This window comes from Balaenoptera borealis, assembly GCF_965194805.1.
Source record: "Balaenoptera borealis genome assembly, chromosome: 10".
NCBI classification, from domain to species: domain Eukaryota; kingdom Metazoa; phylum Chordata; class Mammalia; order Artiodactyla; family Balaenopteridae; genus Balaenoptera; species Balaenoptera borealis.
Window position 1 is genome coordinate 98,126,751 of NC_138874.1, and position 26,688 is coordinate 98,153,438.

A 26,688-nucleotide genomic window follows, 5' to 3' on the forward strand; every position below is an offset into this window, starting at 1 on the left:
GCAGAAAACTATAAAACACTGATGAAAGAAATTAAAGATGATACAAATAGATGGAGAGATATACCTTGTTCTTGGATTGGAAGAAGCAACATTGTGAAAATGACTATACTACCCCAAGAAATCCACAGATTCAGTGCAATCCCTATCAAACTACCACTGGCATTTTTCACAGAACTAGAACAAAAAATTTCACAATTTGTATGGAAACACAAAAGACCCCGAATAGCCAAAGGAATCCTGAGAAAGAAAAACATAGCTGGAAGAATCATGCTCCCTGACTTCAGACTATACTACAAAGCTACAGTAATCAAGAGAGTATGGTACTTGCACAAAAACAGAAATATAGATCAATGGAACAGGATAGAAAGCCCAGAGATTAACCCATGCACATATGGTCACCTTATCTTTGATAAAGGAGGCAAGAATATACAATGGAGAAAGGACAACCTTTCAATAAGTGGTGCTGGGAAAACTGGACAGCTACATGTAAAACAATGAAATTGGAACATTCCCTAACACCATACACAAAAATAAACTCAAAATGGATTAAAGACATAAATATAATTAAGGCCAGACACTATAGAACTCTTAGAGGAAAACATAGGAAGAACACTCTTTGATATAAATCACAGCAAGATCCTTTTTGACCCACCTCCTAGAGAAATGGAAATAAAAACAAAAATAAACAAATGAGATCTAATGAAACTTAAAAGCTTTTGCACAGCAAAGGAAACCATAAACGAGATGAAAAGACAACCCTCAGAATGGGAGAAAATATTTGCAAACGAAGCAACTGACAAAGGATTAATCTCTAAAATATACAAGCAGCTCATGCAGCTCAATATCAAAAAAACAAACAACCCAACCCAAAAATGGTCAGAAGACCTAAATAGACATTTCTCCGAAGAAGATATACAGATTGCCAACAAACACATGAAAGGATGCTCAACATCACTAATCATTAGAGAAATGCAAATCTAAACTGCAATGAGGTATCACCTCACACAGGTCAGAAAGGCCATCATCAACAAATCTACAAACAATAAATGCTGGAGAGGGTGTGGAGAAAAGGGAACCCTCTTGCAGTGCTGGTGGGAATGTAAATTGATACAGCCACTATGGAGAACAGCATGGAGGTTCCTTAAAAAACTAAAAATAGAACTACCATTTGACCCAGCAATTCCACTACTGGGCATATACCCTGAGAAAACCATAAGTCAAAAGGAGTCATGTACCACAATGTTCACTGCAGCACTATTTACAATATTCAGGACATAGAAGCAACCTAAGTGTCCATCGACAAATGAATGGATAAAGATGTGGCACATATATACAATGGAATATTACTCAGCCATAAAAAGAAACAAAATTGAATTATTTGTAGTGAGGTGGATGGACGTAGAGTCTGTTATACAGAGTGAAGTAAGTCAGAAAGAGAAAAACAAATACATATATATGTAATCTAAAAAAGAAAAAAAAGGTTCTGAAGAACCTAGGGGCAGGACAGGAATAAAGATGCAGCAGTAGAGAATGGACCTGAGGACACGGGGTAGTTGGAAGGGTAAGCTGGAGGAAGTGAGAGAGTGGCATGGACATATATACACTACCAAATGTAAAATAGCTAGCTAGTGGGAAGTAGCCGCATAGCACAGGGAGATCAGCTCGGTGCTTTGTGACCACCTAGAGGGGTGGGATAGGGAGGGTGGGAGGGAGATGCAAGTGGAGGAGATATGGGGATATATGTATATGTATAGCTGATTCACTTTTTTTATACAGCAGCAACTAACACAACATTGTAAAGCAATTATACTCCAATACAGATGTTAAAAAATAAATATTCTGCCCACTGTCACCATAAAAAAAAAAGAAATAAATGGTAAAATAACTTTTGACAGGGAAGCTTTTTAAACGTCCCATTTTCTTTGTGTTTAATGCTTCTCTGGCTCTGAGTGAGTAGCAAGGGGCTCATTATGCCTTGGAGAACAGGGCTGGAGGCAGCTGCTTCCAGACCTCCTTAAGCATTTTAAGGAGTCCTCTGCTCCTGGGGAGGCAGGGCCTGCCTTTGAGAGGGCTGGTGCTCCCAGGACTGCTGTGGCACCTGTTCTTCACTGGGGGAGGGGAAGGGGAACATGTTGCTCGGATATAGGGTAGGAGCTATTGTTTACTGGCTGGGGCTTTAGGAAAGCCTGTTACCCTCTCAGGCCTCTGTTCCTGAAGGAGAGGTTTGGAACTGTGACATTGCTTCCAACTGTCTCTTCTTCTGGCCTCTGTGGGGAAAGAACTAAGACTCCATCTCTGCTTCCTGCCAGAGACTGATCCCATTTCAAGGCCCCTGTGTGTAGGTGGAGAGAAGGGTAAGGTTGATGTGTCAACTCACCAGGACAGGGAACCCTGATGTACTCTTGAGGTTCTGATGGAGCAGCCTTACTCACTCAGCCTCTCCTGGCTGGAGGCCTGAGTGGACGGGGCCTGTCAGGGGCAACCAAGCACTTGCTAAGGGCCTGGGAAACCGTGAGAAGCCCTGAACCAGGCCAGGAAATTGACTGGCATTCAGGCCAGCACCTGCCCCACAGTGGGTGTCAGATAAATATTTGCTGATAGAAAAAGATGAATGCCCCACCCACCAATCCTCACCTCGGAGGGGGGAGACCAAACTGTGTGGCCTAAAGCCCTCCAGAGGGCCAATCCCTGCTCCATAACATCCTGGTCAGAGAGTGCTGGCTGGGCCCTAATCTGTAGGAGTCCACACCTGCCTGACAACCACACCTCAGCTGCAGTCCATTCATGTATCATTTCTTTCATTTATTCCTTCATTCTGCATTTGCTGAGTATTCATTGTTTCAGTGCTGGTGATTCAGTTATGCATGGGACAGCCACAGTCCATACTCTCCTGGAATTTACATTCTAGCTCAACCAATCTGGACTCTTCCAAATTACGTGACCTCCATAAAGGCTCTCCAGGCCAGCTCACAGGAAGGTGTTTCTCCCTGTGTTGTGAGAGTGAACCATTGTTTTTATCATTGGGGGTAACACAGCAAGTGACATTTCTCATCTGTAGAATGGGCACGATAATGTCTTGGCTTCACATAACCCATTAGATTCAAGTGGGACAAATTCCATTTGAGGTTTTAAATCAAAAAGTGTCATGCAATCTTAAAATATAGACATCATCCCTTATATTTGTATTTAATACATTTATTCATTGTTTCAAATGAATATCCCCTGACACTCCCCACCTCACTTACTACCTCCTTCTGTGATTTAAGGCAACATCAGTGTCTCATTCTTTTTTTGTTTCCAACAGCAAATAGTGCTGAAGGAGAGAGAGAAAAGGCCACCCAGCCCAGGTGCTGTCATGAGTGGGGCTCCCCCTGTTGGTGAAACCTGGCATTATTCACCCTTGGGTCTCCTAGGTTCCTGGTTCTCCAGGTTGTTTTTCACTGGGTTCCACAAATTTTTATGTTTTATATTTTTCTTCCAGACCTCTGCTCACTTTGCTTCCCACTCTTGATTTCCAGTTCCAACTGTAGTTCCTTTTTCTCTTGATGAAGATGCTGCTTCATGAACATTATGGATTTTAGCCAACAGAACTCCCTCCACCCTCCCCTACTTGAGTACAAAGATAATTCCCAGTTAAATTAATTAGGCTCAACTTACAAAAGTTCGTGAAGTCATGAGCTATGTGATTGTGCCTAGTAAATCAGTCAATCAGTGCATTTTTAGACAAAAAAATGTCATCATACTCTAATAATATTTTGTACATTCTCCCCCCCTCCACCTTCTCAAAATATCATGGTCATTTTATGGAATCACTAAAGCATATTTTATGTGATTTTAAAAATATTTCATTAATTTGTTAGGGCAAAACTAATACTGTAGTCTTGGGAATGTAGGTTTCTGTAATTTACTATTTTATTTAAAGCAGTAATGAGAAATTGTAGTGCTGTATCATTGACTCTTGCCTAATATTTTTCTTAGGATGAAAAGTATAATTCGAATTTCAGGAGCAAAAGGTGTGCATAGTTTCATAGAACTTTATTTTGGGTACCTCTTGCTGAATTACTTCTTCAAGTATTTTGTTTTCAATCTTTTTTTTTTCCTCATAATATAATGACTGTTTAGCTTAGTTTTTAAATGATCTCAAGGTGATAAAAAGCTTTTTTTTTTTTTAAGTTGCTGAAAAAAATGTTGTACCAGATATAGTCAAGTGAAGAAACTTCGAGCAAATCTTAGAAACAGCTTTCAAGGTTGCCATGATTTGAGTTTTAATCAAGTATGAATCCATCCAGCAGAGTCCTTGTCCAAAGAAAAAATTATATTTCTTTTGAATCACATCAGACTCATTAATCGGAATTAGATCCTTTCTCCCACTTTTGAAAAACCAGGACAGCACCAAAATATATTTTTTAAAGGTAGTGTGTATGTCTCTGTATATACGTATATGGTGTGTATTGATATTTTTATAGCTCTAGCTACATACATTGTTTCTCTTCCTGAATCTTCCTCTCCCTCATGCAGTTCAACAGTCTTACATGGCAAGGAAAACTGAGTGTGTGTGTGTGTGTGTGTGTGTGTGTGTGTGTGTATGTGTGTGTGTGTGTGTGTGTGTGTATTTGGTCCACCCCGATAATGCCTCAAGGGGAGATCTGAGACAGAACAATTTGCTGTTACAACAGTTTTTAAAATCTGTCATGATCCCAGATGTCCTCTGTGGAGCGACACACTTGTAAACTCGTCTTTAAGTTTTTTCAGCCTCAGCTTATGAATTGAGCCAAGTGCTCACTACATCCAAGGATAGTTCGTAATACGTACTTGCATTTCATTTCTTCAGTGAAGAATTATGACTCTAAAAGCATAGTTTTCTAAACGAGGTACAGACATTATTTCACATCTCCGAATCTAGTATCCTCCCACACACACATCCCACACAACCGTCTTCCCAGCCTGGGTCTTAGCTCAGTCCTTCCCCCCACCCGCCATTCATGCCCATGTCCTAGTTGCTGGTCTCTCGCTCCGGACAATTTTATTTTCTTTCTTACAAGTTGGGAGACTTCCTGGTCCAGCTGTATAAGGGAATGTATCACATCATTTCCCCATAGACTCAGATACTTTATCTTCAGGAGCCCCAGGTGTGTGTCCTCATTGCGGGGCCAGAAAGAGGGAGGAGGGAATCAAGGGAAGCGGAGAGGTAGAAAGAGGAGGGTAAAAACAGAGAGAAAGGACGGAATGTTTTCTGAATTATGTTCTGTAATGCTTCCATCTGTTTTCCCACCAGACTGTTAGCTTTATGAAAGAGGATACCATACTTGCTTTGTTTGATATCAGGCACTCAGTAAATACACGTTAAAAAATAAAGTCAAACAGATTCAAGCTTTGCCCAGGATTGAGAAGGATGAATTTTGCCTCAAATACATATTTTTATCAGCAATTATCACCAATGTACCTAGAAGTATTGCTTTTTTTGTTGAAAAGGAGCTCAGGCTGGAATTTAAAACCAGAGTCCTGGTTCCAGGCAGTTTCAGCAGAAGAGAGACCCTGGGCACAGGGTGAATAAAGAAACACCGAAAAAACACCACTTTCAGCCTATCTTTATGCAACCGATACTCCTTTTCAAATAAATTATCTTTTACACCAGCCTTTCTAAAAACCGAAAGTCTAGATACAAATTCCAATTCTCTTAAATTTAAATTTAATCCCCTTCCTTTGCATTTCTTTCAGAGGTTTTGTTTGTTTTTAAAGCACAGGCAAACATTTTAAAGAATAAGGTCACATCAGCTCACATTTGCATGCAGTGTCAAGTCTGGTAAGGCTGAACAGTAAAATTTAATATTTCCTCTTACCTTATATCCAGGAACACAGTGAAGGAGCTAATATTTCTTCGTCCCATGTTTTGCTTCCTCAGGATCTTTGACGAGATGCCTCTGCCGTAAAGCAGGCAACCAAACATCTAACCTACGAGGCAGGAAAACTGGTGATGCTATCACGCAAGTCAAACGGTCAGTTGAGCTACTAGAAAAATGTGAGCACCCCAGTGCTGTGGTAATGAGTTTAAATAGCACAAATCATGACAGTGCTGGCCTGCCGTAAAGTAACCCGCAGATTGGCCCTGAGTAGACACACCTGCATTGGGTCATTACCTGCCTTTTCTGGGATCAAGTCTAAGCTCACATCATTTACCATGATTCCTAATTATCAAAGCTAGCTTCAAACCAAGGCAAACAAGGTCAACAGGTGTGTGTCCTACAATTTTAGGAGCACTTCTATCAATCAGAGACTTGTCAGGCAGCTGCATTAGGACTCAGAGTACATATGTATGTATGGGAGAAAAGATAACTATGCCAGATGCTGTTAAACTGAACCCAACCTAAATATCCATCAATAAATAAGTTGTGGAAAAGCACAGAAACTCAGGCACATCCAACATAATTTTTTTAAAGGAGGCATATTCACATCAATAGCTTCCAAGCCCGGCTACCCATTAGATTCATCTGGGGACTTTTACCCCTCCCCAGCTAATTGAATCAGAATCTCAGCAGGTGTGGGTGTGGGTGTGGGTGTTGTTTTCAAAGCTCCTCAAATGCTTATGACGCACCTCCCATGTTGAGAAACATGATCTATATATTCAAAAATGTGAGTTATTGTTGAATAAAAAACGCAAGTTAAGAACAATATGAACAGTATGATCCAATTGTGTTACAAAAATCAACCAACTTAATCATGAGTTTATTTTTAATATGCAAATAAAAAATTGAAATATGGCAAAATGTTTCAAAGATGGGTTCTTGAGTCCACTAGTCCAGTATGTTACTTTATAATGCTTTATATATGTTAGAATTATTTCATTTTTTAAAGAAAATAATGTAAATCTATTAGAAACACATTAAACTTAATCCAGATATTATTTGGAAGGGGACTAATTTTTACTTTTTACACTCCAGTGTACTCCTTTTTTTAAATTTAATAAAACATTTATTTCTGCCCCCTCTATCTCTCAACTAAAGTCCATATAAGAACAGAAAACCTGTGAGCACCTACTATCCCCTAGGCAAAGGGGAGATATTGGATTCTCCTCAGTCCCTGTTGGCTGCCTTGGGCTGAAAACTTTTAGGGGCTTTTTCACATTTTTGAACCTGCTCTGAATGTTGATGTGACAGCATCTCCCATAGTTATGGAAGTAAGAAGGAAAGAGCAACAGAGAGAAGGGGCCTCAGAGTGCATTTTCTTAGGGACAGTCCCTCTCACAGCCCAGGAAAAAGTCCCCAGTATAGGGACCATCTTCACACTTGCACTTAGCCCTCTCAGTATATAGCTTCACAATATTTCGTGCCACTGGCATTAAAGATTTGCAGATACAATTCTATAACCCAGTTCCTGGGAGGAAGAGAGGGGAGAACTGAGCCTAAGAAAAGATAACTGGAACAAAATCTCAAAATTCTTTTAAACTATTTGAAGGGGAAAAAATGAAGTTGGATATTAAAAAAAAGTATGCATATAAAGTAAGCATCAGTTATTTCAAGCTAAAAAATTGATTCAAAACCTTCTTTTTACTCACAATTGGGGTTTATTGGACCCCTGAGCCAATGCTGGCAATAATATAAACTGACTCAATCTTTTAGAGCAGCAATCTGTTAACATGTAACAGGAGCCATACCAATCAAATCCCTTTGATTAAATCGATGGCATTAATAGCAACATTATTGATACAAGGCAGGGTCCAAGCAGATGAGATTATTTTTCACTACCCAATCAACAGTAATCCATGGTGTTTTCCAGAATTTGTCTTTTAGGTAGCAGGGAAGCCAGCAGAGAAGAAAAGGCTGCAGTTGGAAAAGCCTGATTCATGGTCAACATCCAGCATAAGTTCAGGGCATTCTTTCCAATTCTACCCTTCAGGACCTCCGGGGCCTGTCAGTTTTCCCTTTAATTAGGCTGCTAGAAGCACAGCAACAGTGTATCTGTTGACTCTTTGGAACCCAAATAGAATGATGCCTTAGAAGGAAAGCTGGACTTGGATAGTTTTGCCAAGCTTAGAAATTAGACCTTGGCTCTGTGCTGGGCTAAGAGGGCAACTGACAGCTGGAGCCCTGGGATCTGCATTTTAACACATTCCTCAGAATTAAAGATAAAATAATCACATGTTATGATTATCTCTAACCCCTTCCTGATCTGACAATTTGATACCTACTTTTTAAGATAACAAACATGGGTTCTGTAATAAGCATTCATTATGTTTATGGAACAGTCCATTGAACATAGCCAACTCCTTCTCATCATTCACATTTCAGCTAAAATATTTCCTCCTTCGAAAGCATTTCCTTATCCACCCAATCTAATGTCTCTTCTTCTGTCACTCCCTATCACATCACCCTATCTATTAAATTTACATGATTTATCGTCATCCAAAAGTCATTATTCATTTCATGTATTTATGGTTTTATTTCCTCTCCTTGTCTATCTAATCTATTGCATTACAAACAATGTTAGTATTTGTTGAATGAATAAGTGAGAGAGTGAATGTGTCAAGTACTTTTTATATCTTGATTAATAACTGTAAATCCCTCTGCTCTAAGAAATGAAGCAACTTGCTCAAGACTATTGATTTATTTAATAGCCACATGAATAATAAGATTGAACTTATTCTCTTTAACCCCAAAGTCTGCGCTCTTTCCAGTACCCCACACTAACTCTAAGGATTGACATCTACATATTTGCCGTGCACATCACCATCTCCTAGTCAGTCCAACATGCACAGTAGAGGCTGTCGTTAACATTTATATGCCGTCTTCCTAACACACCTTCTGTGTTCCTCCTTTTTCAGATCCGTCTCCCATAAAACATTGGGCTTAGATCTAGGAACTGACTCATCTGTTCTTGCTACTTCTACCAACACAGTGCTTGGCACACTGCGTGTGCTCAAAGAGTGCCTGATGAACTCAGCTGCAGTTACTATGATGGCCAATACAGCACAGCATATTATCACATATGGGATGTTTCATGTGCAGTATCTTCCTTGATTACTGCAACAGCCCTATTACAGATAAAGAAATTGAGACTCAGAATGTCCTTCCCAACATTGGGTGGTAGAATCTGGGCTGAAACTCAAGTTTTTCTTCTATTTTTATTCATTAGTTTTCCAACCTCTAAGTCTCTCATTTAGCGTTTCTACTTGGTGAGCTGCAATTTAGTCTTCTAGACCGAACACAAACATTACCATCTCTGTAAAAATCCCCTGAAGAGAGTTTATAGTAGGTTTATTCATAAAACCTGGAAACAGGGTAATGGATAAACAAATTATAGTACATCCATACAATGGAATAATACTCAACAATAAAAAGGAATGGGCTATATTAATTCATGCAAAAACATAGATGAACCTTGAAAGCATTTTGCTAAGTGAAAGAAGTCAAACCCAAAAGGATATATATTGCATGACTGCATTTATATGACATTGAGAAAGACACAGAACTGTGAGATGGCATGATGATCAGTGGATGGTAAGTACTGAGAGACGGGGGAAGAGCTGACTACACAACAGCAGTACAGAGAAAATTTTAGGGTGATGGAACTCTTCTTTATAGTAGTAGATGGTGGATACATGACTATGCATCTAACAAAACTCCTATAACTGTATATCACAAAGAGTACAAGTTAAAAGAAAAGTCAACCATCATGTTGTGAAATCTCAGGAAGGGATGCAAACTAACTATTTTATTACAAACGTATGATATGAAATGTGAAATCTGGGTGAATGGAATGCAGAAACTCTCTCCACATCCATTGCAACTCTTCTATGAATCTAAAATTATTCCAACATGAGAATTTTAAAAACACATGAATCTTCTTGTGTACAACATTTACATCCTATTTTTTTCTTACCTATATGTAAGAATAGATCCTATTCTTTCATAATAAACATTATATAATAAGTTGCTCTTTGTCTCATGTACATCTTTCGAATAGCTTTCCCATCCAAAGTAATGAGAAACATGCTTTTCAAAGGTGGCCATTAATCTCGCTCTGGTGTGTTTCATCCTGACACTCTTGTCTACCATGGCTTTTGCTTGCTGCAGGAATGCTGTTTGCCCAGTGTTTCCCTTTCTGAAAAGGAAAGGAATCTTTCAGGAATCTTTCCCAGAATCTTTGTTTAGGTAGAGAAATAACACATTAATTAAGATAAACAAACAGGTAGAACTGTATTTTCATATTATTTTAGGGAACAAAATAAATTCTTCCTTTTCAGCAAGTTTGCACATACTGAAAAAACTACCTCTTAGTGTGTTTGGGGGTTGTCATTATTGAATATAAGGCTTCAAAGAAAAGAAATTCCACTAATAAACATGCTTTGATATTTATATATAACAAATATTATAGTTTACTACAGAAATTTCATTCTGTCATTCTCTTCTTGTGTCCTGAACCAAATAAGCCCCATTAAGATTTCGAGCACTTTTGACAAAAACCCAGCAGTATTTTGTTCCATTTCTTAACTGAAGTTTCTGATTTGCCAAAAAAAATGTGCTCTCTTCTCCTCAGTCTTTCCAAGATTTTTATTTCAGGATGAACAAATATAGAACCCAAAGGGGTGTTTTCCAACTTGGACAGTATTAAACGGCAGAAATAATTCAAGCCCAAAGTTCTTTGAATTTTGGCTTAACAAGTCTTACATGTTTCAAGAATTTAAACTTTCTGCTTAAATATAGAACTTTGATTAATTATTTAAAGCAGCAGGAAAGTTATTCAATTAGTATAAGAGGATTCAAGTTCAAATTGGAGGATTAATTTTCAGGGTTATGATATGAGAGATATGGTGATTAAGTTATGAAGTGAAGGCAAAAGTCTCTCAAACCCTAATGGAAAGAATATCTGATTCAATTATTTAATTAAACCAATCCAGAGAATGATATGAAATCATAACCTGTCACATAAAGGTTGAATTGTAGGGTAAACCCTGTGGATGATATCATACTAAATGTTATTATGATTTGTCTTAATATAATATATACCTATGTACCAAAGAAATAAAAACGAGCAGATTATTTTAAAATGTGTACTTTAAATAAACTTTAAATAAAAAACTAAAGATGAGTACAACTAACTAAAGTAGCACTTTTCTTCCAGGAAAAGGTTTCTGGCAATTACATTACAACTGAAAACAGGGGAAGGTACCAGGCTGGATAATCTGTGCACTCACTCTCCAGAAAGTAATTTGTCATCTTGCTTGGAAGTTTCCTGGAAACTTGGATTTTGAAGGAGATGAGGATGAGATGGGATGGAGATAGTTTTTTCAGCAAGTTCTATTATTTCCAAGGAATAGGGGTGTGGGCTCTAGTTCATAGCTTCTCCCAAATCCAGAAGCCCTCATCCAACCTCTTCCTCTTTTGATCCCCCGCTGACTTTAACCCTTTCCACTCTTCATTTCTTGGCTCCCAGCCCATCACCATGCCTTTATTCACTATGCTTTTTTTTTTTTAAACCACCGGACCATGGCTTGCTCCGGTGCTGAGTCTCCTGTTGGAGCAAACCCACTGCGGGTCCTCCTTTAGCTCCTCCACCAGGAAGCTAGAGGTTTTGTCCACGCCCTAGGGCAGTGCGTTTACCCCCCGGGCTCAGGCTCCCTTCCCTTCTCCACTGGCTCCCTCTAGAGGGCGCCCTGGGCGAAGCGGAGGCGCGGTAGGAGGCCAGCCTCGCCTCCCCAAATTGAAATGCCACCACCCTCCCTAGAGCAGGTTGCAGAGCAGCTCCGAGCCCGGGTGTGGCTGAGGCCGCAGAAGCCTCAACCTTCCGCCCCGCAGAGGAGCGCGAGCCCACAGGTGATGGAAGGCGCACAGCCCGGCTGAACAGTGGCGCCGCCGTCCCGCAACTTTTCCCACCTTTCCCCATCGTTGAACCGGAGAGAGGTCCCAAACCTGAGTGGCGCCGCAGCGATCTCCCCTGAGCGGTCCTAGGGCAGGGCGCTTAGACCCCCGTTCCATTTAAGTTGAAGGGGCACCAACGAAGACAGTTCTGGGGCGGGTGGCGCCCCTTGAGCGGACGACCCACCGCCGCCAAGGGGCCTGGAGGTGGACGGAAGCACCGGCGGAGGGACCGCGGGCTGGCGGGCCGGCCGGAGTGAGGGAGCTGCGGCCCCGGCTGCGCACGGATTGCACGCGCCGCCGCCCCGAACGACCCTTCCTCTCGGCTTTCGGGTGCTGTGGCCATCTGGTCCCACACCCTACCCCACCTATTCTCTCTTTGCTGCCTCCTGTCCCCCCTGGGAGCCTTGTCTCCAGGGCTCCAGAAACTTTGTCAGTGTTATCGGTATGTGTACTGCAGGTAGGGGTGGCGTCCTGTCTGCTCTTGGTCTTTGGGACCCTCAGAGCACAGTCTGAGCGTCCCAGGGTGGAGGACATCCCAGAAATGCAAAGCAGCAGCAGGGTCTGTGTGTGCACGTGGTGGGGGGAGGGTAATGTGAGGCCGTGCGTGTGTGGGGACGGGTATGTGTTTGCCTGCAGCAGACTGAAATGCCTGCTTCGTGTCTTTGCAGTTCTTAGAATTCTAATATATCTTCATTTAATCAATAACGAATGATGCCCAAAATACAAATAACAATTACAATAAAGTAATACTACCTCCAGTTTCTAATATAACTATGTTTTCTTACAGAAAATCTAGTCTATGTGCCTCTCATGGTAACACCTCGAGAGAGAGAAATTGTTAATCATAAAAAAATGGGGCTTCCCTGGTGGCGCAGTGGTTGAGAATCTGCCTGCCAATGAAGGGAACACGGGTTCGAGACCTGGTCTAGGAAGATCCCACAAGCCGCGGAGCAACTGGGCCCGTGAGCCACAATTACTGAGCCTGCGCGTCTGGAGCCTGTGCTCCGCAACAAGAGAGGCCGCGATAGTGAGAGGCCTGCGCACCACAATGAAGAGTGGCCCCCGCTCGCCGCAACTAGAGAAAGCCCTCGCACAGAAACGAAGACCCAACACAGCTAAAAATAAAAATAAAAATAAATAAAAAAATAAAAAAATGAAAACTTTTAGGTAATATCTAAGAAAAGTTAGTTATGACAGATTGTATTTTCTGAAAATGGCTGCAACAATTTCACTCACCCCACATGCTCTACCTATCATATGACTTTGACATTCCCGTCTCCTAACCTGGCCAGAGTATGGCTGTGACGGAAGTGACATTATGCGATCTCTGAGGTTAGATGCCAGAAGACTATACAAGTTTTGCCTGGTTCTCTTCGGACACTTGCTTTGGAGCTCAGCCACCTTGCCATAAGGAAGAGGAACACAGGCCCCCAGAACCTAGCCCCAGCTGACAGCCAGTGCCAGCTTGGCGAGTGATTGGGCCCTGTGATCAAGCTATCTCAAGAGGGGATGCTCAGCCCTAGTGAAGGTGCACCAGCAAATGTCAAGAGAAACAGACGCAAGAGGGAGGAGATATGGGGATATATGTATATGTATAGCTGATTCACTTTGTTATAAAGCAGAAACTAACACACCATTGTAAAGCAATTATACTCCAATAAAGATGTTAGAAAAAAATCAAAGCAGACTGTTGTAAAAAGAAAAAAAAAAAAGAGAAACAAGAAGAGAGGTTCCTGCCCAAAGGCAAATTCCTGAGTGATCTGAAAGATTGCTGTTTTAAGCCACTAAGTTTGCAGCTGGTATGTAACACTTATAGAAAATTGATACACTTAATTGTTTTACAAACCTTCACAAGTAGTGTTATCCAAGAGTCCTCTTTCTGAAAACTATTGCAAAAAAAAAAGTGTCTCAGCCTTTGATAACAAAGGTGGAAGGAAGAATGAGCAAGTTTCCTGTCTGTAATCAGAGGACCTTGGGAAGTTCACAGGTGTGTGTGCTATCCTTGATTAATGGCTTATTCTGGGAACCCAGGATTGTACCCTAGTATAAAATTGGCACCTCCTAACTAGCTGGATGTAGATTAAGTTGACTTCAATTTTTGACATTATTACATTTAATTTTATACATCTCTACCACCCATTGACCTCTGTCAATAAACAGAATAAAAATATCACAAATTCTCCAACTCAATCCCATTTTGCCAGTCATATCAGAAAGCGAACTAGTCTAATTAGAGGTGTTTTTAATCCATTAGCCCACTAACTTTCCTCAATAGACTTCATTCGTGGAATTAAAATGAATAAGCATTTAATGGGAAAACCATTGATGCTGTGAGACAAGAAGTGGGTACAGTCATGGTAATTATGGTGATCTGTCAATTATGCATGAGAAAAATATATCTTAAAGGCATTGTCTTTTCATCATAAGAATCGCCACCACCCTCGTTGAAGCTGTCCTCAATTACAACTGGACAACCACAGCAGCTACACTGATGTACACTGATGCACCCCCTATCTCCAACACTGCTTTGCTCCCATCCCCTTTCTACTACAATTGTCTCCAATGTGGGTTACATTATCTTAGCAGCAATGGACTCAGGATAAATTTCATAGATATTTTAGGTAGACTTACTTTTGTATAAAAAAATAGAGAGATTTACTTTTATTAACCTTCAATTATTTAATTATTTCATTTGATGATTTCAGTACATATATAACTTAAAACAAAAATGGAAGATTCAAACTCTCAATCTAGCACTTGGAGTGGAGATGACTGGGAGAGGAAGCATATCTCCCAAATTTTATATAAGGATTGCTGTCATGATGTTGACTTACTTCTCAAAGCTGACACAATTATGTTTCTCTAATCAGATGATCCCCACTAAACCAAATTTAAGTTTTCATCATTTCTGGTTACTTTTTATAGTTTTCAAAATAATTTTTAAAAATATCTTCTTTAACTTGCAATGTCTTCTAATATATTTGCCAATTGGTAAAAAAAAAAAAAAGTTATTTTTTCTTTTGAAGTCCCTCAGATCATAACATCATTATTGTTGAAAAACTGCAAATACAGTTTATAGACGATTACATTTGTAATTATTTAACCTGTCATCATTTTTCTTTTTCCTGCATTAAGCTCTTCAAGACTCAATTGAAGCACTGTAGTGACAGCGATAAGCAAAAATGTTTTGTGCTTTGTCAATTCAAATAAACCCCAAGCAGTAAATGACAGACTATTCTGTTAGCAAAGATTAACATCCAGTGATGTCTGAAAAATGACCTGTTTATACACAGTCACAGGTAGTGCTAATAGTATTTTAAAGAGTATTCTTTTTTTTAAAAAAAATCTGCCATTCCTTTGATAGGGTCTGAGCACATTCAGTATCTTTATTCTCCCCAGTTTTCTATCATTGGTTCTATTTGAAACTGATCTAACATGCAAGATACTGCCTGGTATCCATTGGGAACCAAGTATTTTGTTAATTATTATAAAAACATTGTTGCAATTATAAGACATATGTGATTTACTGCAAGATGAAGAAGCCAAGTTAAGACTAGGACAGCCTATAAGAGGGAGAAGGGCTGCAAAGTGAAAATGGTATTACCTGATGCCCACATCACAGAATTACATGAGTAGTTAGCATGTTATTTCTTTTCAACACAATACCAAGTTGAAATGGCTATGCATTTCTTTTTTTTTTTTCCTTCAAATACTCTGTACAATCAGATTTGTTGGTACAAAGTAACTAAAAATGACACAACCTAGACATAGGAGTTATAGAATCAGAAGCAGCATTGCACAATGGTTAAGCACATGGTTGTGGGGATGACTACCTAGGTTCAAATTCTGCCTTCTCCATTGTCTGATCAGCATGCAAAACATTTGGAGATACTTGTCCATAAAGCAGCAGAAGAGAGGTTTTAAATGCAAACTACGTCATGTTGCAACTTTGCTTAAAACCTTTCAGTGGTTTCCCATTCCATACAATGAAATCCCAAATCCCTACAATGGTCCATGGGATCTTGAGTGAGGTGAACTCTGACTATATATTCAAGGCATGATGCCCCTGCCCCCCTTACTCAAGAGTGTGCTCCAGCCTCCCTGGTCTATCAGTTCTTACACTGTTCGAAGCATTGTTCCTTTCTCATTGCATTTACACGTGCCTTTCACCTGCTTGAGCGCTTGTGCTCACATTCTTCACACGGCTCCTCTCATCTTTTAAGCTGATCACTGGCAATACTAAATGTTCCCTTCTTAATGATAACATTTCTAACACCATAGCCAACATAGATCCCTCACTAGTTTTGTCCTATTTTATCTCCTTAGTGTCTGTAGAATTTGCAGTCATTTCCTTTGACTCTGTGTTTTGTCTGTCTTTTCTACCAGATTGAAAGCTCTTTAGAACAGAGACTACGACTGCCTGTCAAGCTCTGATCCCAGTGCTCTCTCAGTATCTGACCCCCTGTGATGGTCACTAAATAATGGTCGACTGACTGACGCCTGTACAGCAGCTCACCCTCCAAAAAATCACTACCCAATATTCTCAAAAGTTCACTATGTGCCAGGAACTTGCTACATGTTTTGCATGGACTATCTCATTCATTTTTACAAAAACTGCCTGAGGTAAGTACTATTACTTAAGTAATAATAGCACTCAAGCCATTTAAGTGATTACCCTGGTCACACAACTACTTAGTGTAGAAGGCAGGGTTAGAACTCGGGCAGTCCTTCCCACAATCCATGCTTCACTATTATAACAATTGGGCAGTTACAATTTCCAGCCCTCTTTAAGTTCTGAGCCATTTTTTTAGTTGTTTTGTACAAACAAATCTGATTGTATAAAGTATTTGAAGGAAGAAATTGTGTTTGTCATTTCAGTTTGCTACTGTGTTGAAAGGCCAGTGATCCAGGAAATAGCACGGTTGCTGATAGTATAATTCTACAGTGTGAGCACAGGTGACAGCCTTCTCATTTTTGCTCCCCTTCCTCCCCTTGTAGGTCTCCCCATTCTTGATGGATAATTTGGCTTTGTCTTGCACGCAGTCACATAATATGTCTTATAATGTGTTTTGTATTTCAAATCAGTTTCAAATACAACCAATGATAGAAAACTGAGGAGAACAGAAATACTAGACATGTTACAAATCATGTTGAACAAATGATGAATTTTACAAAAAGAATACTCTAAGATACTATCATCATTACTTGTGACTGTATACACAGGTCCTTTTTAAATATACATCACTTGATTGTAATCCTTGCTAAAAAATAGCTTGGATTTTATCTGAATTGACAAAGCCCAAAATATGCTTGCCCATCAATGTCACTATAGCTCTTCACTTGACTCTGGAAAAACTTATTTATTCCTCTGGAATAAAAGGAATAATGATGGGGAAAAGAAGACTATAAATGCAATGATCTGTAAACTGTATTTGCTGTTTTTATCATTCATGGTGGTATCAAATGATGGCTTCCAAAAAAAGCACTTTTTCCAAATGGTAAATAATGTGATAAATACATATTAATTTGAAGATATTCCAAGTTAAACAAAATAAATATTGCTTTTTAAAATTTTATTTTGAAAATTATAAAGGACATCCATAAGTACCTTAAAATTTAATTTGATTTAGAAGAGGCCACCTGATTAGAGAATTTTCACTGTACAAGTTTTGGGAGGTAAGTCAAAATAATGACTGAGCAATCCCTATATAAGATTTTTGTAAATATGTTCCCTTTCCCAATCATGTCCATTGCAAATAATAGACTGGAGGTAAGATCTTCCATTTCAGCTCACAAATGATCAACAGCATGGTTGAATTTGCTTTTATCCATCTATTATCTCAACATCTAATAAACACCTACTTGGCTGCAGGAACTGCTTCTCTAAGACTCATATACCTATACCCTTGACTATAAATCACATATTGCAAGATATTAAAAATGAAATCCAACCAGGCACCAATTGACAAGACATGAGAATTTCCAAAGTGTGGTTTCAAATCATCATAAGCAGATGTTAAAAGGCAATTCTTTGAATCAAGTCTAGAACTTTTGGATTCCTCAGGTAGACAAAATCTATAAAAAGGGGTTGGCAAGTGAAAGAGAGGGTTTGGTAAGAAGTATTTGAGAAGAGTTTTTCTTTAGAAAGAGCTGTTGTGCTCTGATTTGCCCACCACCTCACAGGAAGGTCTCATCTCATTCCCAGTGAAAGAGGTCACCCTGCATCTAGGCTGGTGTGACTCCCACAAAGGACAGAAGGAAGGTCCAAGCCGTGCTACTTTGTTGGACATCCAGGAGAGGGCTGCTAGTCTGCAATCAGCCTACCTCTAAGAGTTGGTGAGAACAAGGTATTTCCTACGGATAGCTGGAGGCCATCTGTAAAGGGGAAGAACCAGCCTGTGTTCATAATGGGTCTTGTCCAATTGGGTCACTTGGGATGCACAAATCCCTGTAACAAGAAACTAAGGGGGGAGGCTTTGTATTCCTAGGAATTGCTTAATTTATGGAAAATTGTCATCCATAAAATGATGCATCTGCTTACCCAGGTCACATGAACTTTAGTTGGAAAGAAAAACCACAAACTATTAAAGAGTCTCTGGCAGCACCACACACATACACACACACACACACCAGCTTTAAACATATTTGAGGCCCAGAGACCATAAAAACAACCTACAATTGTACCATTTAAATAAAAGATTTCACTTTCCTTTAATACTTCACACTCACCCTTCCCGGACTCTGTAGGTGTCAGAATGTGCCCAGCAAGGTCGGGTGAGGGTTGAAAAGAACAAATAAAGAATTAGACAAGAAGCTTATTATTCTCTTTTGCCTACTGCAGGCTTCCATTTCCCCTGAAGTTCTCACTGAAGAAGGAGAGGTTATAATGCTCAATAAAATTCAGAGTTTTCATTAATATCTTTGATTGGACATTCTGATCTCTGTCAAAAAGTGTGCATAAAAGGTGCTGGTGTGGAAGTTTTCATCCAAGGGCAGAGAAAAATCACCCTGACTTGAATATATTTTAAAGGGATGGTGGAAAATAAAGTTGTGTTTTGATGATGTCAGTTGTTGCCCTTTATCATCATACTGGTTTCACATGCATTGACACTTAAGAATTTTGCTTCAATTCTAAGCTGGCTAGAGAGGCAGAGCTAAGTCAGGACTGTGCCTTGAAGCCTGTTCCACAGCAAGTGCAGATGTGACAGGAAACATTGACTGTGAATTTAATTACAAAATCATTTGTAAAATTAAGGAAGTAATGAATCTAGATTTTCCATATTTGACCTAGTCCTTTCTTTCTTTTTATTTTATTGAAGTATGGTTGATTTACAATGTTGTGCCAGTCTCTGCTGTACAGCAAAGTGAGTCAGTTATAGACATATAGACATTCTTTTTTTATATTCTTTTCCATTATGGTTTATCACAGGATACTGAATATAGTTCCTTGTGCTATATATTAGGACCTTGTTGTTTATGCATTCTAAATGTAACAGTTTACATCTACCAATCCCAGACTCCCAGTCCATTCTTCTCCCTCCCTCCCTCCCCCTTGAGCTCTAGCTCTGTTACCTATTCCACAGAACTTAGCTTTTACATCTGTGTAATTACAGGCTGGACTAACTTATCTTTAAATAATGATGGGTATGAGCTTATAAATGCTTATCCAAAAGAATTAATGAGTAAGTGGTAAATTCAGTCCTGGATCTTGCCATTAACTTATAGTGTGACCTTTTCAAGTTTCCTAATTTTTCTATATCTTAATTGACTTCTCTCTCTCTCTATGTATATATCTTCATTGCATTCCTATAAGGTGGATGTGCAGCTCTAAAAATAATACTACTAATAATAAAGCATTTTTGAAAATTTCAAAACCTTATGCAAACACTAGATACTGGGAATTAAGATGGCTATCGTAAAACTGTGTCAGATGTATGTATAACTGATTCACTTTGTTATAAAGCAGAAACTAACACACCATTGTAAAGCAATTATACTTCAATAAAGATGTTTAAAAAAAAAAATTGTGTCAGATGAACACTGATTTATTTGAAACCTTCCAGAAAACAACCAAAGCTGGGAAGAGAGGTTTAAAACTATTCACACTCCACTCCCACACTCCATTTTTCTCTTTATCCAGATAGCATATCCTTCCTTTCACTATTTCATGCAGAGAGGTTCAACAAAAATCCTTTGCCAGCAATTCCACAGTTTCACAATTCTTATAATTGTATAATTATTCCACTTAATCTACTCATGTTAATATAAAAGCAGATGACAAAATTTTTGATCATTAATTGTACTAGCAGAAAGAAAATATTTGCTCTAAATGTTGAAAGGGAGACTACTCACATCTTAAGTTAGGAACTGTTGCTCAAGTGTTATATTTTAATTATTCTTGTTTTTTAAGTGACATCAGCTGTTTGACTGCTGGAATTATCATAATATATGAGGCTAAAATACATTGTAATGTTTATTTCGCTAGTGGATTTGTGATCTCTGCTAACACAGAAATCAAAACAAGAAAATGTCTTTAAAGAATAAAATTGAATAATTCAGTATCCAGAGTGGGTGTGGGATAAACATAATGATATTACATGCACAAAGTTTTCTCACTTGACTTATTAAATAGTAATCTTCTAGATTTTTCTTTCATGTATAATTTTCTTGGCAATTGACCTATTTGCAAGTTCAAAATCCCTACAGTGGCTCACAAACTCAATTACAATTTTATGGGTTTTTTTTTTTTTTGCTTTCTAATAAAAGATTCTTAATAAGATAGGAAATTTACATATTATTTCTTTAGAATTTTGACAGATCTGGGTCTCATATTTCTCTTGTATCTGTAAAATGAAAAATTATTTGAACCAATAAACTAATTTTTCTCTCATCTAATTCCTCCTCTTGTAGCTTATAAAATAAGAGTCTGACATGTATTTCTTTTCTACGACTTAGGTCAGCTCTCTCTGAAAGTTGTTGATACTTATCACTATTCCCAGAATACTACAGTCTTTTGGGAGAGCTGTGTTATTTAGTAACTGGTCAATATTTTTAATTAGTTCTGGAGGAGGCATTTGGCATATTTATGTTGCCTGCTATTACTAGAATTATTGTTTGTTTAATACTCTCAATATTGTAAGCTATGATATATGAAGTTTATTTCTGGTTTCCTACTGTTCACCTTCCCAGTTTCCCCTGTACACCTGGTCTCCACTGAAGAGACTTAATGCCACCCATGCAATGCATGAGTTGGGAGAACTGCAGTATCTCCTGGGGCCTTGACCCAAGGGCTGGGCCCTCCATGCTGAGAGGATCACTGGGTTCACTTCTCTCTTTCCTGCAAGCAATAATGACTCTTGCTGCAACTCCCAGAACTAAACCTTGGCATGTGTTAAAGAAAAAAAAATACTCAATGACACTTGTTCAACATAGTAAGGCAGACTTCATTCAGGACCGTTGGGAGAGGTATAAGGACCACTGCAGTGAGATTTTGCAGTGGGGGAGAAAGACTGGGCTCAACTACAAATACAGTGTGGACAGGTGGGAATTTATAGCCAGGGAACACGGTGGCAGTCAGTGGATGGAAAATTATTAAGAGGAAACGTTAGCGGTAAGGAGAGTTCTGGCTAAACTGACCTAACCGGATTCTTGCTGAAGACAGGCCAGAGGAATCAGACATCATCTGGGGGACAGCAGAGAGTGAGGAACCTGATCAGCTATCGAGGGTGATCAGATATCAAGGGTCGGGGGTTCTAGTTAAAATGACTTAGCAGGGGTTTTGCTAAAACTAGATTTACAAAGAAATGCACAGATGGGCCTAGGAGAAGGTTGAGGACCCTGACCAAAGTTTGATCAAGCAAGGAATTATTCTCACACACAGAGATAGTGGTCACTAACCCTGTCTCATGCATTTCTCTTATAAAGAAGAAGGTGTGAAGTGTTGAGTCACACTCCTTCCAAAAAAAAAAAAAGTCCTCTAGACTTGGCTTCAGGGGAAAGAAAAGGATTTTTGTAAAATATAAAAGGCTGTTTTAAAAATTGCTGTGTTAAAAAGCAACCCAGCTAGAGATGAATAGCCATGTAGTCTGAGAGTCATTTTCCTCACTTTGCACATAAGGTGTTTTCTTTTTTCTTTACTGAAATTATTGAAAATGTGTGAATGATTGAGAAGTTTTGATGTATTCAGCTCAATAAAAAAGTAGAAAAATGAAGTTATGTACTAATTTGATTGAAGATATCATAGCTACTAGGAACCAGAACTCTATCTAATGGCAGAGACAATAAGCAGGATTTAAAAATGCTCTCCACACCCTATTATCAAGGATAGATTGTTCAGAGGTTAAAAGTTTGAACTCTAGATTCTGACCAACCCAGGTCAGAATTTTTGCTTCCTTATTTCTTTGCTTTGCATACTCAGAAGAGTTGCTTAATCTCTATGCCTCCGCTTATTCCAGAGGCATCTTGGAGGAGATAAAGGGGAACATCCACCTACCCCTAGCACATTCCCCCAAAGCAGTTCCTTTTCAAACAGTTTCAAGGTTACTTCTTGGCATAAGAGTTATTAAAACTGTGATAAAAAGAAAGCCTTAGAGGAGACAATTTACTGTATTATTGAGGCCAACTGAGAGAACTAGGATTCATATTGAAGGTCAGGGACTTAAATAATTTAAAGATTTAAGGATGAATGGCAAAATGATTTCTGCCTGTAAGGAAGGTACAGTCCAGCAAAAGTAGGATGATGTTATTGAAGACAAACTGTCCCATCCATGAGATACAGAAAATTTGAGGAACTCAGGGAAGACAAAAAGATCAATGGCTATTTAGGGACAGTCATTGGAAAGCCCAGTGGAAGAGGGTTTGTTAGATATGAAGATTATATTGGATTTCAACTATGAAAAACGACAATGTGTTTTGTTTGGAGTCATCACTAACGAGTTTTATTTCGATTCTTTAGTATGGTGGATCTAGCAAAAAATTAAACTACAAATCTCTCTTGACTTATGGTAGGGTTACCCATGGTTAATTGAAAATGTTACAATTGGAAAATGCATTTAATGCCTAACCTACCAAACATCATAGCTTAGCCTTGCCTACCTTAAATTTGCTCAGGACACTTACATTAGCCTGTAGTTCGGCAACATCATCTAACACAGAGACTATTTTATAGTAAATTGTTAAATACTTCATGTAATTTATTGACTACTTTACTGAAAGTGACAAACAGAATGGTTGTATGGGTGCAGAATGGTTATAAGTATATTGGTTGTTTACCCTGATGATCACGTGGCTGACTGGGAGCTGCAGCTTGCCGGGGCAGCCCAGCATGCCAACAGAGTATCAGGGAAGAGGGCATCCTATGGCATGTCGCTAGCCCGGGAAAAGATCAAAGTTCAAAATGTGAAGTGCAGTTTCTACTGAATACATATTGCCTCATAAATCAAACCATCCTAGATTGAGGACTGTCTGTACTTCCTCAGGAGATGGCTTATTGGGTTTAATTAGAAAGAGTATAATTAAAAGTAATAGGCTCAGAGTCTTCGTCAGAATGCCCTTGGTACTGAATAATGCTCATAAACAAATGATAGTTCAAATATTTGTTTTGTAACCCATGAATAGAAGATTAAATGCACAAATTTGATAAGATTCTTATTTCCAATGCTTTATCACATATGAGAATATCATATAATCCTATATTATGAAATAGTGAGATCTCATGATCATTAAAATACCCTAGATGTTAAGGAAATGGCCACTTATCTACTTATTCTATGTAATAATTATGCTATTGCCTTAGAATTTTAAAATTACATTATTTCTCTCTCCCTTTCTCTTTATCTCTGTCTCTGTTTCTCTCTCTCTATATATATAGATAACTACATGTGTATTTAAATATAAATAAATTATATAAATCATACATGATTTACATATGTAGGATTACATATATATGTACATATATTTTACACATATATGTAAGGTTTTAGAGCAGGAGTGATGTTCTAGTAATGTCATGTGTGACCCAGAGCAGAGTCTGGAAACTGAGTGAAACTGACTACCCCAGGTGAAAATGGATCTGGCCACCAGACCATCTCTAGATCTTTAAACTATAGCTGAATAAATTTATTAACCATCAGTGTTTGTATCATACTTTCAAGTAAGATCAACTGTTTGAACATCTACCAAAAAGTTTTTCCCCATTTTTTTGCATTATTTTTACCACAAATTTAATATCTCTGAAGTTCTGAAATCTAGTACAGGTGGTTGACTGTCAAGGATCAACTGAGTATTGATTTTAAATGACATCTCAGTTGAATATGGTGGCTAACAGGCATATAATAAGAGATAAATAAAGGAAAACGTATTATTACACTCTAGTCAAGATTACTTCTACTTGTTTCAATCCTGTGTAATACGGTCTTCAAAAATATTACACTGGCTTTGTTTACTGACATAATTTGTGCCAATCCTTATCTAGGCCCAAAACTCGGCGGTGGCAGGGAATATGTTTGTTTATCTTTCAATGTTTTATCCCTAGTTCCTGGTAAAATATCTGCCACACAGTTTCACACATAAATTTCTAAACATTCAATAGACTTTAATAGAAATGAACTTCTAAAAACTGAATTTATTACCAATGTTTCAATGGGAGAAAAAGAAAGTGAAGAAATGATAGTGAAATCACAAGAAAAAAAGAATCACCTCAGAGAAGTCATGGCACAGATATCAGTATTTTTAGAGTCAAATGATTAGAACAAAATAAATACATAAATGGTTTCAGTAATTTACAGTGAAGGCTCCTATCCTGTGCCTACTTTAAGTCATGCCTAATATTATATATCATATAGTATTTTTAGCTACTTTTGAGATATAATTCCTATACCATGAAATTCATTATTTTAAAGTATAAAAGTTTTAAAAATTCAGTGGTTTTTAGTATTCACAAACTTATGCAAGCTCCAACAATGCGTACTCCCAAAATATTATTATTGCCTCCCAAAAACCCCTTTGTGAATTAGCAGTCACTCTGCATACTTCTGTAACCTCAACCTCAGGTAATCGCTAATGTACTTTCTGCCGCTATGGGTTTCCCTATTCTGGACATTTCAAATAAATAGAACCATACAATATTTGGCCTTTTGTGCCTAGCTTCTTTCACTTAGTTTAAAGTATTCAGGTTCATCCATGTGGTAGCATGTATCAGTATTTCATTATTTTTATGGCTAAACAGTATTCCATTGTATTGGTACATAGCATTTTTTTTATCTACTTATTATTGAACCTTCAGATTGTTTCAACTTTTGGTTATTATGAATAATGCTTCTATAAACACTCATGTACAAGTTTTCGTGTGAACAATTTCTTTTGACTATATACCTAGGAGTGGAACTTCAGGGAAATATGGTAATCTTATGTTTATATTTTTGAAGAAATTCCAAACCAATTTCCAGAGTCACTGGTCTATTTTAAATTCCTACTACCAATGTATTTGGGTTCCAATTTCTGCTCTTCTTGTCCTAGATTTGTTATTATCCATTTTTTTAAATTATAGCAATGATAGTGGGTATAAAGTGATACCTTGTGGTTTTAATTTGCATTTCCCTAATGACTAATAATGTTGAGCATCTTTCGTGTGATTATTGGTCATTTGGATAACTTCTGTAGGTAAACTGATGTTTTCAAATACTTTGCCCATTATTTAATAGGGTAGTCTTTTTATTGTTGAGTTGTATGAGTTCTTTACATAGTATAGGTAGTAGTCCCTTGCATATATTTTATTCCATTATCTGTTTTTTAAAAAAAATTCTTGATAGTACCATTTGAAGGACACATGGTTTGTTTTTTACGAAATCCAATATAAATATCTTTTTTTTTTTTTTTTTTGCTTGGGCATTTTGGTGTCATATCTAAGAAACCTTTGCCTAGTCCATGGTCACAAAAATTAAAGTCCATATTTTACATTTTTAGTAATTACATTACGTTCTTAATGCATTTTGAATGAATTTTTGTGCATGGTGTAAGGCTGAGATCCAATTTTGTATTTTGCATATGGATAGCAAGTTGTCTCAGCACCACTTGTTGAAGAAATAATTCTTTCTTTAAGTTATGATTAAGTTATATTGGCATCTTTGTCAAAAATCTGTTGACCTTAAATGCAAAGGTTTATTTCTGAACTCTCAATTCTGTTTCATTGATCTGTGGCTATGCTTATGCCAGTACCACACACTCTTAATCACTGTTGTTTTGTAGTAATTTTTGAAATTAGAAAACATTATTCCCTCAATTTTAATCTCTCTTTTTGTTCAAGATAGTTGTAGATATTCTGGTTCTACTGAAAATACACATGATTTTTAGGATCAGCTTGTCAATTTCCACACACACACAAAAGAAACCTGGCTTGTGATGTAGGATGTGTTGGATTTATAGTTTAATATGGGGAGTAGCATTATCTTAGTATTAAATTTTCCAATTCATGACATGATATATTTCTCCATTTATTTAGGTCTTCTTGAATTTATTTCAGTGATGGTTTGTAGTTTTAAGTGTACAAGTTTTACAAGTTTGTTAAACTTATTCCTAAGCATTTTATTGTTTTATGATGCTATTGTAACCACTGCTTGTGTGTAGAAATACAACTGATATTTGTATATCTATATAATATCTATCTTATAACATGAAACCTTGCTGAAGTAGTTTATCCGCTTTAAGAGTTTTGTATGTGAATTTTTTAGGATTTTCTATAAACAAAATCATTTATCTGTGAACAGAGAAATTTTTTTACTTCTCCTTTTTCAGTCTGATGACTTTTATTTATTTTTCCTGCCTAATTGCTCTACTT

General features: G+C 38.0%; 1 protein-coding gene across 8 annotated transcripts in view; it reads right to left on the reverse strand.

Moving 5' to 3' along the window:
- LOC309636184 (uncharacterized protein) overlaps window positions 1–26,688 on the reverse strand; it is a gene marked incomplete at its 5' end in the record, with an annotated part of 720,691 nt that overhangs the window by 270,207 nt on the left and 423,796 nt on the right. For 7 of the 8 annotated variants that reach the window (XR_014249272.1, XR_014249273.1, XM_082408527.1 and 4 more), the window contains one exon: window positions 5,841–5,952. The exons of the other annotated variant lie outside the window; for it this stretch is intronic. The remainder of the gene's footprint in view (window positions 1–5,840; window positions 5,953–26,688) is intronic. 8 annotated transcript variants of the gene reach the window in all.